Here is an 18,309-nt window from a genome sequence, read left to right as displayed (position 1 = left end):
TGTTTGGCATAGGCTGGCAACTATTTCTTTAGAATAAGGGGTAACACATAAGCTAGGATATACACCAAAGGCTTCTCGGGCTCTCTCCACTGCTTTAAGAATCACTTGGCCCATAAGTTCAGGGAAGGTGGCAAGCACTTTGGAAGGCTGCATGGTTAAATAGATCCAGACTAAAGGCCCACCCTGCCATAGCAGCGCAGCAGGAATACTCTCAGGTATAATCAGAATGGACAATGGTTGTGAGGGATCACAACGCTCAACCTGAGCTTCTTGGAGTCTATGCTGGACCAATTCAAGGGCCTTGCGTCCCTCCAAAGTAAGCTCTCGGGGTGAATCTAATGTGGGGTTTCCATGAAGTATAGAAAACAAGGGCTCTAAATCTTTGGCAGTAATACGAAGATATGGCCGGATCCAATTAATATGTCCCAATACCTGCTGGAAATCATTAAGGGTCTTTAAACCATCCATTCTAATTTTAACCTGTAATGGGGCAACCTGACGGGCTGTCATCTGTAGTCCCAGATATTTCACATTGGGGCCCTCCTGAATCTTCTCAGGGGCAATGTGCAGCTTCCACCGTGCCAGTTCTTGTTTCAAGCACACTAAGGCGGCCTGCACTTCTTCTTTCTGCTTTCCTGCCACAAGAATATCATCCATGTAATGATATATGCAAAGCTGTGAAAACTTTCTTCTTACAGGGCACAGTGCTTGAGCTACATATAGTTGACACATAGTAGGGCTATTCATCATACCTTGTGGGAGGACAACCCATTGGTATCTCTGATCTGGGCCTTGATGATTAATAGAAGGCAAAGTAAAGGCAAAACGCTCTGAATCTTGTGGGTGTAAAAGTATAGGAAAAAAACAATCCTTAATATCAATCACAATAAGATACCATTCTCTAGGTACTGCGGTAGCTAAAGGCACACCAGGTTGTACTGCACCCATAGGTTGCATAGTGGCATTTATAGCGTGAAGGTCATGCAAAAGTCGCCATTTCCCTGATTTCTTTTTAATAACAAAAATAGGTGTGTTCCATGGAGATACTGAAGGCACTATATGTCCTAATGATAGTTGTTCTAACACTAACTCCTGGGCAGCCATTAACTTTTCAGAGGTCAGGGGCCACTGCGACACCCATATGGGATCATCCGATACCCACGTAATCTTCAATGGCTGTTGTTTCGCAGTGGCCCCTGCTGAAAACCCAACCCTGCCCTTCCTGGATGTTGTCTAACTGGAACTGGTTCTATTCTTCCTTGTTCTTTGTTACCTAGGCCCTTTCCTGAATAACCCATATTCTCCATGATATTCCATGCTTGTTGGCTCCCTGTTTGGTAGGACTCATTGCTAAGACGAAGTCCCATAGCACTTAAGACTTCCCGGCCCCATAGGGTCACAGGGATGACACAAACATAAGGCTGAAAGGACCCTTTGTGACCCTCACGGTCCACCCAGGAAATAACAGATGCACTCTGTTGTGGTTGGCTAGCCACTCCTAAGCCTCGTAAGGTTTGAGTAGATTGCTTTAGGGGCCATTCTTTTGGCCAATCTGATTGCCTAATAATGCTGACATCTGCCCCGGTGTCCAAAAGGCCTTCAAATGGGGTGCCACGTAGCATAAGTGTGGCCAATGGTCGGTCCTTGAGGGAGACAGATAGATTAACTAAGGCGTCTCCAGAGGATCCAAAGCCTTTGTCCCCACGGGTGGCGTGGCGACTCCGCCAGCTCTCATGACAGCTAGGAAGGATTAACAGTTGGGCAATACGTTCTCCTGGAATTATAACAGTTATTCCTTTTGGTGAAGAAACCATAACTTTGACAATGCCAATATAATCCGAATCAATTACTCCTGGGTGAACAATCAGGCCCTGCATGGTCTTAGAACCCCGTCCAAGCACCAATCCCACTGTGCCATTAGGAAGTGGTCCGTGAAAGTCAGTATCAAGTGCCTGTGGGCCCATCTCAGGGGTTAATACCAGGTTGGAGGTGGCACAGAGGTCCAACCCTGCGCTTCCGGGCGTGGCTCGGCGTATTGCCTGGTTGTCTGTTCTGTCTGCTCCTGGTGCACCCCGTATGCTCTGTAGGGGCCCCGGGATGCTGGGCCCCTCTGCCCGTTTTTTGGCTTAAAGTTCCCTTCCAGGGGGCGGCCAGAAATATCTCGTACCGAGCGACACTCATTAGCCCAGTGATTCCCCTTCCCACATCTCGGGCATAACTGAGGCTGAGGAGGAGGACGAGTGCGCTCTCTTTGGCGGCAGTCTCTTTTAAAGTGTCCTGGTTTGCCACATCTGAAGCATATTTGGTCTCGCCCTTTAGACCTGCTTTCCTGTTTCATAGCATTCATTATCACTTTAGCCTGTTCTCTTGCCTGTATAACTCCAGCTGTAACTTGATCATGGACATCTCTACAGATTTTAATCCATGTGTCCAAATCCTTATGCTTCCAGGGGCGTATGGCTTCGCGACACCATTTATTAGCATTTTCATAGGCCAATTGCTTCACTAGCGGCATAGCTTGTTCTACATCGGGAAATAATTTTGATGCAACCTCCATGAGGCGGCTCACAAAGTCCGCATAGGGCTCATTAGGCCCTTGGGTCACTTTAGATATGGAAAAACGCACATCACCTTTGCTCTGAAGGGCCCTCCAAGCCTTGCGCCCTAAGGTGGCTATCTGGGCATAAACAGGCTCGGGGTAATCTATTTGGTTTTCCTGTCCCGCTCGAGCACCTTCCCCAAGGAGTACGTCTATGTCCCACGCAGGATTGCCTGCTTGGGCATTACGACGCGCGGTATCTAGTGCCAACTCGCGGCAGGCTGACCGCCAGACCAGATACTGTCCAGGGGACAGGGTAGCTTTAGCTAGATTTTTCCAATCATCAGGGGTCAATGCCGTGCCTGCTATCTGTTCCAGCACCGCGAGGGTGAAAGGAGCCTGAACACCATAGGAATCAACAGCGGCCTTCAAATCTTTAATTAACTTAAAATCAAGTGAGACCCAGGAGCGAACTGGGGGATTTTGTGTTCTATCCTCTGTAACTGGAAACACTTGGCCCACCTCGGCAAAATCGCGCCATGAACTTGCACCCCGAGGCGGGGGGGCACATACTCGATCTCCCTTTCGCTCCCGGCATTGCCAGGGCGGCGCAGTCGGCGTGAGTGGGGGGTTTCCCGGAGGGGGAGCCGGCTGCCAGATAGACCTTTTTGATTGCACTGAGGTGGTCTCTATTTTCTGTGTGAGTTCATCTTTATCCTCGCCAGAGGCCCCCGCCTGACTGCCTGAGTCTGAGTCTTCTTCACTGCTGTCTCCGCAGGAAGCTTCTTCCTGCATCTCGTATAAGACTTCCTTACCTTCCTGCATAAGCCCTCTAAATTTATCAGTGCCATCTGTCTTCAGCAGATTCTGCAATAAATGCATGCGCACTGAAGAAATTAAATTACCCATATTTCTAACACCTTTGCTCGTCGCTAACTCGCGATCTTTATTCGTAGTTAACCCGCGAAACTGACCCTGACGTGCACATTCCCGCCTAGTGCGGCTCCCTGAGCAAAAAGCTCAGTTGAAAACTAATTCCCGTTATAAACGGCTCCCTGAGCGATCTGCTCAGCTACTTACCTTCCTGGTATTCACCAGCTGACTTCTATCCGAGTATCACGGCACCAGATATCGGTGTCTCCCGTCCCGCGGAAGAAATCACCCGACACACTGGAGATTGTCCGAGGTTCTTTTATTTCAATCTTCAGTTCCCCCCGGTTGGGGCAGAAGCCCCTGGCTTATATAACCCTCCTAACCGTTAAATCCGTTAAAACCGTTACTCTGCCGCGTTCCGTTAAAAACCGTTACGCCGAAGCCCCGCCCCTCCCCGAAAGCCCCTGACTTATCTGTCAATCCTATCCAATCAGCTTACATACCCGAGGCATGCGGTAAAGGGCCAATCACAGGGCACTTCCAATGCTCCAAGAGGCAGTAGGGTCCAGGCATCATCTTAGGGCAGGGCATTGTCAGTGCCCCCAACAACCAGGTACCTGGGAAACCTAGACCATTATGATAATCTGACCACCTCTGAAATATCACAACCAGTCCTGATTAGAAAGAAGCAGGTACACAGGTTGTACCCCTGATTGACCTAATTGTGTGCTGCTTCAACTCAGACTTAAAATTCTCTATCAAGGACAAGCTTGGTCCTTAAAAAGCCATGCACGTAGACAAGCAGCTTTTGTGGCTCATGATGACTGACTAATCTGAGCAAGTGTCTTGCTGTTGACACTTCAGTGTAAAAGACATACAGAAAAATTAGTCAGAAATAAGCCCAACAAGCAAATAGTAAAAACAATAAGCTTGGGAGCAGTAGAGCTGGGAGACTGGGTTGAAGACAGAATTCAGAATGCAGAGGGGTAACCACAGAACCATGGACTCTCCCACAGGTCATCGGCTTTTATTATAGACCCTAGGAAAGAAACCACAGAGCATATTTCAGTAGCAGAACACTTTCTTCTTAAACCAACACAACTGCTTTTAAGCACCAATAAGTCCAAAATTCTTATATCTCTAAATAGTACAGAGAAGCATTGTGAAACCTATTTTTTCTTACTCAAAGCCTTTTCTTCTTTACTCAAGTGTTATTGTAAACGTGTGCTTTTTCTTGAGTCTTCCTTTTCATATTCACCTACCTTTGTCAGCCCACCTCCTTTCCACACACATAAAACAACAACAGGCAGAAGATATAGGGGGAGAAAATCAAATCAAAAAAGAAAAAAAATGAGCCTTAACATAAAAAATGAGCAAAACAGAATTTCTATCCATGAATTACAAAAACTGAAAGGTAAGGGAAATTTTATAGACCCAGAAAGTGATGAAATGAAGAGAAAGACATCAAGTCTACCTAAAAGGTGATAAAATATTTTATTTGTTTTTTGGTTGTGAAAGGAAAAATAAATCATTAAAATGACTGTCAGAATGCCTCAAGGATAAGAGCATCCAATAGGAGCTGGCCATAAGTGTTGTAGAGAGTAATAAAAAAGTTGGTGTTGTTTCCTTGGCATTTGTCTGGGCTGATTTTCCCTATTTCAACACAGGAATCATGGGCAATGGTAAAAATCAACCCGCCCCAGGTTGATCAACCCGCCCCCACTTTCCATGCAGTCCCTACTCAAGGCTCCCAGCACAGCAGCTCTCGCTGGAAGTGCGATTTCCATCTAACACTGACCCTATAGAACCTGATGTTGTACTGGAAGGGCCTCTGGATCAGCATTTGTTTTCCTCTCAGAGCTACTAATTATTTCATATATACCTGCTTTTAAAAAACTTATTTACTTAATTCTAGAAATACAAAATGAAGACAAAAGATTCCTGTCCCAAGGAACTCAGTCTACAGTCTAAAAGGCCTTGCACTAATTTTGATGCTTTTTAATGATGCTTTTCAAGTGCCTAAAGACACAGAACAGTGACAGAGTAGCTGTTATAACAGACTATTGATTTTAGCTAAACCCAGAAAGGATTGGTAAACAATTCATTGAAGAGGCAGGATTTTCTACTAACCCACAGACTTGCATCCAGCATTCTGCCTTGAATAGTTACTTCCTATTTTCCACATGTTAAGCTTTCCCAGCAGTAAAGGAGGGTTCAACGGAGACTCAAAGCATAAACCCTAGTCAAGGCTAAGTGTCCCTAGATCTGTGGCGAACTTTGAGATCAAGTAGACATACACACATGCCAATCAATATGGCTCTCTCTAACTCTTCAGATATCCAAAAAGGATCCAGGGAAACTGGATGGATCAACCAAACCATACAGAACAGGAATAACATCTCAGACACGAGAGATGTGACAGGAGCTAGGTAATGTTGGTGAAGGGATAAGACTGCAGCTTCCTGGCAGACGAATGCATGTACTGTGGCACTTGTCAACTCTGAAGGCTCTCAACACAGAACAGGGTATCACAGAGCCTTACAATGACCCCACTGAGCACTCAATGGTCAACCTATAGCACTGCTAAGAGCTAAGGCAACAGTTGCCTGCAAATTGTCACCAGTTTTTTGTTTGGTTGTTTTGTTTTTCAACATTTTATTGAAATCTGCTATACATGCCAACAAATGCATCTAAGTGTACAGATATATGAGGGGATTGTTTTGTCATCTGATCACACTAAGAACAAATCCTCAAGTTAAGGACAAAGCATCACTATGAGTCCTCTCTATTCTTTAATTTCCATCTTTTTTTAATGAGTTACTTATTTTACTTGAAAGTCAGTGTTAGAGAGAAAGCAATTTCATCTGCTAGTACATTCCCCAAATGACTACAACAGCCAGAGCTGGGAACTAGCAGCTTCTTTCGGACCTCCCACGTGGGTGCAAGGACCCAAGGACTTAAGCCATCTGCCACTGCTTTCCCAGGCCATTAGTAGGAAGCTGGAATGAAGTGGAGCAGCCAGCACTGGAACTGACTCCTCCATACGGGGGTGCCAGACCTGCAGATGGAGGACTAGCTTGCTACACCACCACATCAGCCTGATTCCAGGTCTTCAAAGGTGTAAAATAACAGCATATTGTTATTTACATGCTACAATTCAGTAAAGCATATTCATAACTATATACCAAATGAGATATTCACATAATTTTTATACTCCATCTACATATGGAATTATCACAAATTTGAGAAAACATAATTATTTGTCTTCTAAGGGTCTGGCTTATTTCACTCAACATGATATCCTCCATGTCAGGATTTCATTTTTCTATTTTTATCACTGAGTAATATTTCATCAGTGGATATGTACTACAATCTTTTTGTCCAGCCCTCCATCAACAGATATCTAAGTTGATTCTATGTCATAGCTCTTGTGAACTGAGCTGCTGTAAACATGCGAGTGCAGGTAACTCTTATTCGGAATCACCATCTATTCTTTTTTTTTTTTTAAGATTTTTATTATTATTGGAAAGCCGGATATACAGAGAGGAGTAGAGACAGAGGGGAAGATCTTCCATCCGATGTTTCACTCTCCAAGTGAGCCGCAACGGGCTGATGTGCGCCAATCCAAAGCCGGGAACCAGGAACCTCTTCCAGGTCTCCCACGCGGGTACAGGGTCCCAATGCATTGGGCCATCCTCGACTGCTTTCCCAGGCCACAAGCAGGGAGCTGGATGGGAAGTGGAGCTGCCGGGATTAGAACGGCGCCCATATGGGATCCCAGGGCATTCAAGGTGAGGACTTTAGCCGCTAGGCCACACCGCCGGGCCCGGAATCACCATCTATTCTAAGAGCTGTGTCTCTGCCCCTGAGATCAACATCAGTCAGGATGAATGCTCTGGTCATTCATGTATGGCTACTTTCAATGTTAATGAGCAAATGGAATTAAAGTTTATTTTGGTACAAAGACTGAAATCCATGCACAGCTTTTTCATAGTATGTACACTCTGACATTTTTTTGAAAATTTCTTGTAAAATCTCAAGGATTTGAAAATCTCTTCCACCAAAATAGATATTTTAATTCTATTTTCCCCACAAACTTTTGAAGTCCTTCCATAATCATTCTACCCTCACCAATAAGAGGCCACATTCAACAACACTGGCTAACAGGACTTCTCCAATAGGCACATGGATAAAGATCCAGACCTATGGAATGTCCTTGCATAATGAGCCATTACTGTATGTTCATGGCCAAATTATATAACTTATGTTACTAAACAGGAATGCTGGAATTAATCTTCCATTGCCTGGAGATTCTCATTCAGTTGAAGCCATTATGGGCCAACCTGCATGACTCAGGGAGAAGCATAATGAAGGGGTGAGTAACGTTCTCTTGAAGTCACCAGTTAGGATCAGAGCAGTCATTCATTACCTGACAGGACAGGTTTCGCAGGCTGGCCAAGAACAGAACAAATAAATCAATGTCACTTCCTCCCTAACATCTTAAAACCTATATTTAAAGTCTCCATCTCAGCTCACAATTTAAGGAAAGCTGTCTTGAGAACTATCCACTATCTGCAGAACTATCGACTGAACAGAGTTGAGAAATGGCCAAGAAGACATCTGTAACTTACAGGAGAGCACCCGTATAGGAACATTAACTGGTTCTCTGCTTTTAAAAAGATACTGCCTTGGTTATTTTAGGACTCTTTTGCATAGAATGAATACAACATACTACTGGAACAGAACCAAAAAACAGTGACAAGGGCAAGCAGAAACCTTGTCCAGTTTCAAAATCTTACCCCTTTCAGAGTTATAACTAATCTCAAGAGCAGGTTATGAATCTGAACGTATTAGGGATTCTCATTTCTTAATTCATGTGAGGTCCACCTCCTTGCAGTGCTTTTACATGTTGCAATATTCAAATTTACTCTTTTGAATAAATAAGTTAGAATATCATTTAATTACAAAGAAGTGCTACCAAAATACACGAAAATAGACTAATTTCATACATGCCATGGAATTCTCTATGGAATCATTGCCTCATATTAGAATTCTATTGAGTAATATCAAATAGGCTCATACTATCAATGACTGAAAACAACCTGTTTGGATATATTAGAGGCACCAAAGCAAACTTAAGTAAAAAAAGACTTAATCACATGGCTGAAATTTTAATGCAAAAAGAGAAGCATGTATGAAATTTTAATGCAAAAGAAAAGGTAGGTCCCTATGGTCAGAGTGTATGCTGTAACTATGTCATCATCCAAGCACTTTAACTCATCATTGATGTGGTAGTGCTTCACTGGGTGCTTGCACAAATCTGCCTACCAGGAGCTAACAATCCTCCTTTTTTTTAAATCAGCAAAGACCACACTTAAGAGGAGAATGGGGGATTGGTAGAACACAATTAATAAACAGAACTCAGTACAGATTAAATATGGAAAGTGAAGACAGCAATCAGGCTCAAAACGGGTAAATCATGCATGGACCTGTCAAGTTCACCTATAGAGAACATTTTCATATCTTATCTGGAAAAATTTTCTTAAGATGGATTTCAAGAGCAACAAATTGAACTCCAAAGTTAAATTTGGAGCACTGTGCTTTGGTTGATCTACTGCTCACAACCTTTAAAGACAGAACTACTAAGACTACTAAGATTTCAAAGAAAGTTGTCAAAGGAGCTGCTGCCATGGGCTAGGGCCAATGAACAAGAGTACAGATGTATAAATATGCATTCTAACCATGAAAAGTGCCTACCCGCTCAACATTCCTCGCCAAGTGCTAGCCTAAAGCAAAGTTCTTTTTTAAAAAAGAAAGAAAGAAAGAAAAACTCCCTTTCTGTTTATTGTGAAGTAATCACAGTAGCGGAAAGGGAGGAGCTTTCACAAAACTTCACATTATTGTCTTCCTCCAACACTGGACATAAAAACAACAAGAAAAGGGAACAATTAACCAAGCAATACTAAGGTGAGTCAAACCACAATAAAACCAAGTAAATGCCATGCCTGAAGCATCTTCTCAGGGGGATGAGATATGTCAATCCCTCTCTTCAGGGTACAGGACTTTGTCCTGTACACAAGAAGATTGTGGTGAGCCACAATTTCCTAAGCCACTGTATCAGGCCTAACCTACTGTCCCCTCCTACACCCACCTGTCCCCCAACATGCGCACGCATGCGCGCACACACACGTACCCTTCTATCCTCCTCCTGAGCATCTTCCTCCCATCCCCAAATTGGCAATGTCAGCAAAAGCCAAAAGCACACTAATGTAAGCCAACCAAACTTACTGAAAAGAAGAGTTTGCTTTTGACCAAACAGGAAGGAGGAAAAGAGGTGCCAGTTTGTTTGCCAGATAGATCAGAGGAGGCAATTAAGTTTATGGCAGGGAAAGAACAGCCCCAAAGGGGTTCTGCAACAAAAGCCTGCTTCCTGCCCGTGGTCTGTTCTGGGCCATTCTGTCACGAAGTGGGGCTGGGCTGCTCAGTTGCAATAGCAAGCAGCCAAGTGGTGTCTGCAGAGAGAACCAGCTCATTTCTGCTGTGGAGATCTGCCTGTCAGGTTTTAACTTCTGTGCTAGGGGATAAACTGTCCCAGTTGGTTTAAATAAGAAAAAAGGGAAGTACGCACCCTCAAGAAAAAAGTACTTAATACAGGAGAGGATTAGCAACTCTTCAAGATTAGCTGATGGAAAAGATTAGGAAGAGAACAGTTTCCACCCGTACAGAGGAAAATATCTGTAGGATTTTGTACTTGACAATCAAATCAAACTTCTTCAGAGAAGTTCCTGGATGGGAAGGCAAGCTTGTGGAAGGGAGAAACTGTCAGCAGCATGGGTCTCCCCACCACATACTCTCAGTTCTCTGCTTTTTTTCTACACCTAAATAAAATTCTAGCCTGAATCCATATGAGGGAAACATGCAAGTTCTCACGTACAAAAGAATTGTAGATGACACCTCCACACAAAGTAACAGTCATGGACACTAACCTGAGTCAACCTAAGAGGGCAAGGAGGTTGGAAGAAGCCCAGTTGCTTAGTGGAGACAACAGTGAGACCGCAGGAAAAGATGTTAGATGGTTCCCGTGAGTTCCCTGAAGCTTTAGACTGCATCTTCCCCACTCTGGGGCTAAATGCATAGTGAGGAATGGCCTCTGACACACAAGTGGAATCTCAGCTCCTTTGTATATTCTGCACTCCTCGCACTGAGAAAGAGCTGAGACCTAGATCACGGCAGGCCATCCTTCAAGGAAGACCTCCTACATGTCAAGTTGAAATTCACCAGTTTCCTTAAGTAAATATGTTTACTACTTGGAGATTAACTGAATTCAGTTCTATAACTACTGCATAATTTTTTCATTATCTTTTTAAATTATTATTTGATACAGTTCCACAGGTTCTGAGATATCCCCTCCTCTCTCCTTAATTTCCCTCCTACCACTGATTTCCCCTATATTATTACAATAACATTGTCCTTCATAAACAGTCATAAGTCCATCATTCTGTTATTTAAGTGTATCCTGACATTGTAGGTATGGAAAACAGTAGAGTCTAGCATCCTATTATCAAGATACGTTTAACAATTTCATTGGGAGTCCATCTTTGATTTGGAAATAGAGAATCAAACTGTATTGTATCTTCATTTCTGGATATGATAGTCTATATTACAGTTATTGTACATCCCCTTAAATGAAAAACCATAAAACACAATCAACATGAAGAAAAATATAAAATTTATGACATAAAGCTAAATAACATACTAATGAACAACCAATGTGTTGTTGAAGAAATGTAAAAGAAACTCAGAAGCCTTCTTGAAGAAAATGATGCTACTGAATTACCTATGTGTCACTGAAGAAAATAAGAAAAAACTTTTATAAAGAAATGAAAATAAAAACAAAAATATCAAAACAACATAGCAACAACAGCATTAGAGGGACATTTTGTATCAAGAGGTGCTTATAAAAAAATCAAAATATCTCACATAAATGATCTAATAAGGCATCTTTAGGACTTATTTAAAAAGAAAAAATAAACAGAAAGTAAGAAATGATAAAAATGATACAAGGTCACTCAACCCATTCTTTCCCTGGGACAATCCTTAAATAAAAGCTCAAATGAACACACATTTTTCCCCCTGGTACTGAGTGTATCTGATTATCTGAAAGGCCAGAAAGGAATTCTTTTTTTTTTTTTTTTTTTAAATTTATTCATTTTATTACAGCCAGATATACACAGAGGAGGAGAGACAGAGAGGAAGATCTTCCGTCCGATGATTCACTCCCCAAGTGAGCCGCAACGGGCCGATGCGCGCCGATCCAGAGCCAGGAACCTGGAACCTCTTCCGGGTCTCCCACGTGGGTGCAGTGTCCCAATGCATTGGGCCGTCCTCGACTGCTTTCCCAGGCCACAAGCAGGGAGCTGGATGGGAAGTGGAGCTGCCAGGATTAGAACCGGCGCCCATATGGGATCCCGGGGCTTTCAAGGTGAGGACTTAAGCCGCTAGACCACGCCGCCAGGCCCAGGCCAGAAAGGAATTCTGAGATTTTCTCATTCTTCCAATTATTCCATATCACAAGAGAAGAATGACACCCACCCACACTCCCAGGAGACAATGCTGGGCCCACATTTACTCCCTCTCTCACGTTAGGAGGGCCTTTATTATCCCTGGTGAGGGTCTCCTGCTGGGTGACTAAAAACATGTTGGGTCACACTGATGTGCTCAGAAATTCCTAGTGATCTTCTCTCAATTTCAATCTCTGAAAAACCACATGGTCCAACACAGAACTCTGCTAAGACTCAGAGAGCTTCACTTTTCATTCTCTTGAGGGGCACCTAGCATTGACACCCACATCTGGAGGCTGACCACCAGCAAAGCCCTGGTTTATTAGCTAGTAGCTACGACTTACAGGGATATTACTCAACCTTTCTTTGCCACTCAACTATAAAACTGGGATACAAACAACACTTATTCACAGGATTCTGTAATCACAAAATGGCTTATGCTATGTGAAGAACTTTTACACAGTGCTCAGCATACAGTAACAATTATTAGTGTTTGGTATTATAGTTCTCTTCAGTGTTATCTTCTAGAGTTTATTACAAAACACCTCCTTCTTCCAGGTTCATCTTAGATGGGCTGACAACCTCAATTCTAAGACTAGTGAAAAACAAAAAATAATTTTAAAAAAAGTCTTAAGACTGCTTTCAAGATTAGGAACCTGTGATGAATTAAACTGGCCACATATCCTTTGCATCTACTCCCATTAAAAGTTGAAATCTCTTTCCAATATGCTTCCCTTGGATCTCAGCTGGCTGTATGTAGCCGCAGCCGCCGCCCAGCAGCAGCGACACTAAAAACGCTGAGGCATACTCTTGGGGGTCCGGGAAAAGCTGGCAACCGGACCCTTCACTGCCAAAAGCGGCTGCGTTTAAAACCTTCTCTCCACTGCTCCTGTACCCATTGGTCTAAGCTTTCCTACCCGCTTCTTCCGCCACCCTTCCTCCCATTTTCCGCCACCCTTCTTCCCACATTTCTTCCCATACTCTCTGCTTCATTCCCCAGTCTTTCCCCTCGTCGCCCCCCCAGTCTGTCTTTGTTGTCATCATCTGTTCCATCCGTCCGTCTTCATCCGCTCTCTGGCCGTCTTCGTCCGTCTGTCCCCCCACTAGCTTTTACCCGCTACTTTTATATAGTTCTCCACCAATCACTTCTCTCCGTGGGTCCACTTGGAGCTACGTGATAGGCCAGTAATCACCGCAGGGGAACTAGCCTATCCTGTTTACCTGCTGACGAGACCAGCTCCGCCTCCTGGCCCTGGGCCAGCCGCCATCTTGCAACGGCCCCTCCCAGTCCCAGGAGCGGCTTTAGCACCCCGCTCCCCACAGCTGTAGGCCTCTCTCTAACCAATAAGATGAAGTAGAATAGAGACCATGTGATTTTTGAATCCAGGCTACCACAGGTTACACTCCTGTCAAGCCAGTTCTGTCTTGTGAAGGAGCCTACATACGATGACCTCTAGAGAAAGAAACCATGTGACAAACAAAAATGAATCATCCCAGCTGAGGTAGCAGTGACCCCAGATGGGATTACCTGAAGACACACCCAGCTGAACGCAACTCAAATTGCTGACTCACAGAATTCTAGGCAATAAAATAGTTGTTGTTTTAAGTCGTACTGCTTCTTAGGCAATAGGTAACTGGTGAATACCTCCACACAAATGAGGCTTTATTATCAATAGCACTTTAAACAAAAATATCCACACTGAAGAAGTCAGGTCACCTGTCTGTTTGCCAGCAGATTTACAAAGCATAACATGGAACTTCTAAGTATTCCTCCCACACACCTAGGCCAGGGAGGGCACTGAGATTGGCACATGAATGTGGGAAAAGCCAAGAACAATCATTGATCACATCTGGGGAGATGGATACAAACTTTCTGCACACAAGCAAGTCTTTGTAGAGGAATAAAATAGGAATTCAAGATTTTGTGCTTTTTGGTCCATGATTGAATACACAGCCAAAAATGCCAAAATCTTGCATTCCTTGAAGGAGAATATTGCATGATACATCAGTAAAAAGCTACATATATTCCAGCTTATTCTTGTAAACTCAAGTTCAACATCACCGGGTCGAAATCAATAGTATTGGTCAGAATCAAATAAAAATCCCCATAGTCTACATTATGTACTCTAAGAATGCAAAAAGCCCCAAGTTCTTCACTACTTGTCTTAAAAAACATAATTCCTGCTCAAATTTGAAGTAACTCAGTTGAGTACAACCACAATTGTTGTATCAACTGGATCTAAACAGGCTATGTAGCTCTAGAGTTTAGGACTGAAGTTTACAGCATTTCAGAGTTGAGTAGCTGAAAATGGCCCACCAACAAAGATGCTCAAATGAAGTATTGACATGTCACTGGGTTTGATGCACAAACTGAGTCTCCTGGGGTTCAGGCCAGTAGATCTCCAACTCCCTCCCTCTCAATATACCAGGTGTTAATAATTCTGTCAGGAAAACATGAATCCCACATTTTCAAACCAGTTTCCGATTTGAAAAAAAAGATAAATTAGCTATCAGATATGGTGAGCACAATCCATATGTCACATGGCAGTTTTCAAGAATACAACTTCTAGTAGAACAGACTTAAGAGAACAGCTCTCTACAATTGCATAAGTACTTTAAAAGTTGATGAAAAACATGGAATGAAAACGTAATGGGCATTGTCTATGACCGTCGTAAGACTCCTCATACATTAAACAGACTGCTCAGGATCCATTCGAGCAGACTTACAAAAACAAAAACCTACAATTCAAAGGGAACTTCCAAAAGTTTGTGGAAAGGGAAATTGAAATTTTTATTTGAAGCAAAAAAATAAGTGAAATCAATGTATATCTAAGGTCTTCAAAAAATTCATGCATTTCAATTTTTTTTGAAAGTTAAACATATATTTCCATTCTACTTTTCCATGAAAATTCTGGAGTATCTTCAGATAATAGTTATGTGAAGAAACTACACAAAATACAGTAAAGTGTTCATGGCTGCAACTGGCCTCTTTCCAACTTGGGTGACCTTTACTCTTAATTATTCCCATTATTCTCCATAAGTCAAATATTTATTGAAAAATCTTAACTATTGATAGAATTTTTTAATTTTTTGGAAACCTAAATTCAGAAGAGAGAAAACGTAGGGGGGTTAGGCAGCAGTCAAAAGGGAGAAGGGCAAGTGTGGAAGTCAACCTAGCACAAGCCCTAAAGTGGGTTGGACTCTGCTCTGTACTGATGACTGGCTTACAACCAATTCTATGTTTCTCAGCTGAAAAGCAGATGTTAATAGAACTTCCTCACAGGAATGCCATGCAGATTGAGAGATATAATGCACATAAAATGGTGAGTCTGGCGCCTAGCAGAAGAACCAATAAATGTTGGTTGTCATGATCATAGTGATAGAGATGGTAAATACTAAAGTTTTATGTTTAAGCTCCACTGTTACTATTATCATTGCAATTCTCATGTTCTCAATACTGTGTTTAGCCATGTTGCTAATGAGGAATTACCTTTCCTTGCCTGGGAAGATGACCCACTGTTCTCTGTATGTCTCATAGCTGGATCATAACTCCTGATCTTCACATCCCTTGGTTTTTATTAATAGGAGACTCTTAAGCTAAGTAACAGCTTGCATACCACTTGATATGCCCTAGGGAAAACAGTGATGATAAAATACAGATTCTTACTTGTTTTCTGGGTCCTAATTAGGGTAGTACAATGTCATCCATTTAGAAAGGCAAAGAGTGAGGTGTCTTAGTAGATATTTTACAGAACTTTGCTTTGTACTTGAAACAATTATCACTAATGAACACAAGTGCTAATAATGCAATCTGCTTTTCAGAAAAGCAAAAGGAATGTACATTCAGCCCTAGCCCCAACAGCTCCCTCATCTCAGACAGTTTCCTTGGAATTTCTCCACTCCCCCATCCCTCTACAGGGTGCAAGGTGGGAGGTCTGTCTGCATTGCGGAGAGTCCCTGAGCTCAGAGCTGACAGGCAGGGAGCAGACGACCCAGCTGACAAGGTTCAATCCTAGAAACTTCATTAAAGTCGTGTGTGGGGTGTGCAGCCTGACCTCAACAAACCACACCTCTGATTTGATTTATTCACCTGGAAAAATGCAGATAGCCCTAAAACTCCAACCTGGATTAAGCATCAACTATGGATTAAGCACCATACCTAGAACCAACAGATAAAATGGATGGAGTAAAAAAGCAGTTGTCAGTAAAACACAGGCCTTTAGATGGGCACCATCCATCCTTTTGTCTTTTGTGGAGGTAATGCTCTCACCATACTTTCCACACATTTCCCAAGCCTCAACATTTAGGAGCACATGCCCTGAACTTGAAAATACCCAACACTACTTGCATATAGCTATCAACACACTTCACCTGCCAAAGACTCTTGGGAGGCATCATTCTCTATCCCCACCTACTACCACCCAGTCACTGGGAAAGTTATTCTGAGTAGGTTCTCTTTTCCTTAACAAGTATCCTTCAACCCATTAACCATTCCTTGGGCATGGAAGACTCCCTCTTCTTTGAGTCCAAACATGTACCAAGTCCACACCTGTCTTCCAAGCACTAAGACCACAGTGAACAGTAAAAGGCTAGAAGAGATTAAAACGTGGCAAAGTGCAGAGGGATTTCCATGTGAATCCCTGGCATTCTAAGCAAGAGCTGCAAGGAAAAGGGTTGCAAGAAAAAACAGGGTTTTCACAGCAGCTCCAACTCTTACCTTAACAAAGAGTTGGCTGGGCACAGTTCTCCTTGGGATGTTTAGATTTACACCCAGTTACCAGCCTAACAAAGGAAAATGGAAAGATAAGGTAAGAATCACCACAGCTGCATTCCTGAGCAACTGACATGTTTTCTAAAAGTAAGATCTCCAGAGGCTTGAAAACCTTTCAGAATAGACCAGCAGTAATACTCAAATGCATATCATCCCTGGAATCTAGTCAAGGAAGTGCCACTAATGCTATACAAAGGATGAGCTAACATTTTTATTCACACACATCTGGCCCCTGTCTAATTGGGACTGGGAATAATTGGTGAAATCATATACCTCATCACGTCCCTCCACAAAAATGACTGTTTACCAAAGAGCTGGCAGAACTTTATATAACACTGACATAAATCAGGGATATTTGGCACGCTATACCATTCTCACATTCACCCATTCAATGTATCTACAATGAAGACTCTATGCCATTTAACCAACTGTGGTTTGGAAGACAGCCCTACCAGCTGATGAAATAATGACAACAGGAGTATTGAAGCTGGGTGGGGGGAAACTGGAACTTTTCCATACATGCACTCAAATAAACAAATATTAAAGATAATCATGACGTTCAATTTAAAGAAAACTTCATTATACATATATCCTTATCTGTGATGATCATTTTTCTACATAAATTTTACTAGGCTACAACGTCCAATTGTTTGGTCAAAAATCTGCCTAGGTACTGCGGAGAGAGTTTAAGATGTGATTAACATTTAAATCAACAGACTGAGTAAAGCAGATCAGCTTTCATAACATGATCACCCTTCCAATCAACTGGAGCTTTCAGAAAAATGATGGAGATTCCCCTTAGAAGGAATTCTGCCTCTGGACTACCTCTGGATTCAAGATGCAAGCATTATCTCTTCCATGGGCATGCCCTACAAATTTCAAACTAACTAGGCCCCAAAATTTTAAGTCAATTCCTTAAAGTGAGTATCTCCTCATGTACACATATTTCTTATACACACACACACACCCCTCTTGGGCCAGGATTATGTGAAGAATCTTAATATACCATCTCCTCTCAAAAATTAGTATGTTGGGACCAGTGCTATGGCATAGTAGGTAAATGTGCCCCCTGCAATGCCAGCATTCTATATGGGCATGAATGCACATCTTGGCTGCTCTACTTCCAATCTAGCTTCCTGATGATGCTTCTGTGAAACCAACAAAGGACAGTCTCAGTGCTTGGGACTCCACTCCCATGTGGGAGACCTGGATGAAGTTCATGGATCTTGTCTTTGGCCTGGTCAGCCATGACTGTTGAGGCAATTTGGGGAGAGAACCAGCACATGGAAGAGTCTCTCTGCCTTTCTGTCTACCTCTCCTAGAACTCTGCCTTAAAAATGCATAAATATATTTTTTTAAAAAACTAAGTTAATTTATGAAATACATAAACTATACAAAGACGACAACACAAAGAAGCCAGAAGATCATGAGGAAAAATTACTTCACAGAAATGTATGGTATAAAGTGGTAAACTATTAATTGATATGCCTTGTCAGTCAAGCACTGAGCATCCTAATGGCCAATGCAAAGAAGAAAACAGACAGAATACAAACACCATAAATCTA

Source organism: Ochotona princeps, chromosome 5, assembly GCF_030435755.1.
Source record: "Ochotona princeps isolate mOchPri1 chromosome 5, mOchPri1.hap1, whole genome shotgun sequence".
NCBI classification, from domain to species: Eukaryota; Metazoa; Chordata; class Mammalia; order Lagomorpha; family Ochotonidae; genus Ochotona; species Ochotona princeps.
The sequence above is the reverse complement of the archived record's forward strand: the minus strand, read 5'-3'. Positions refer to the sequence as shown.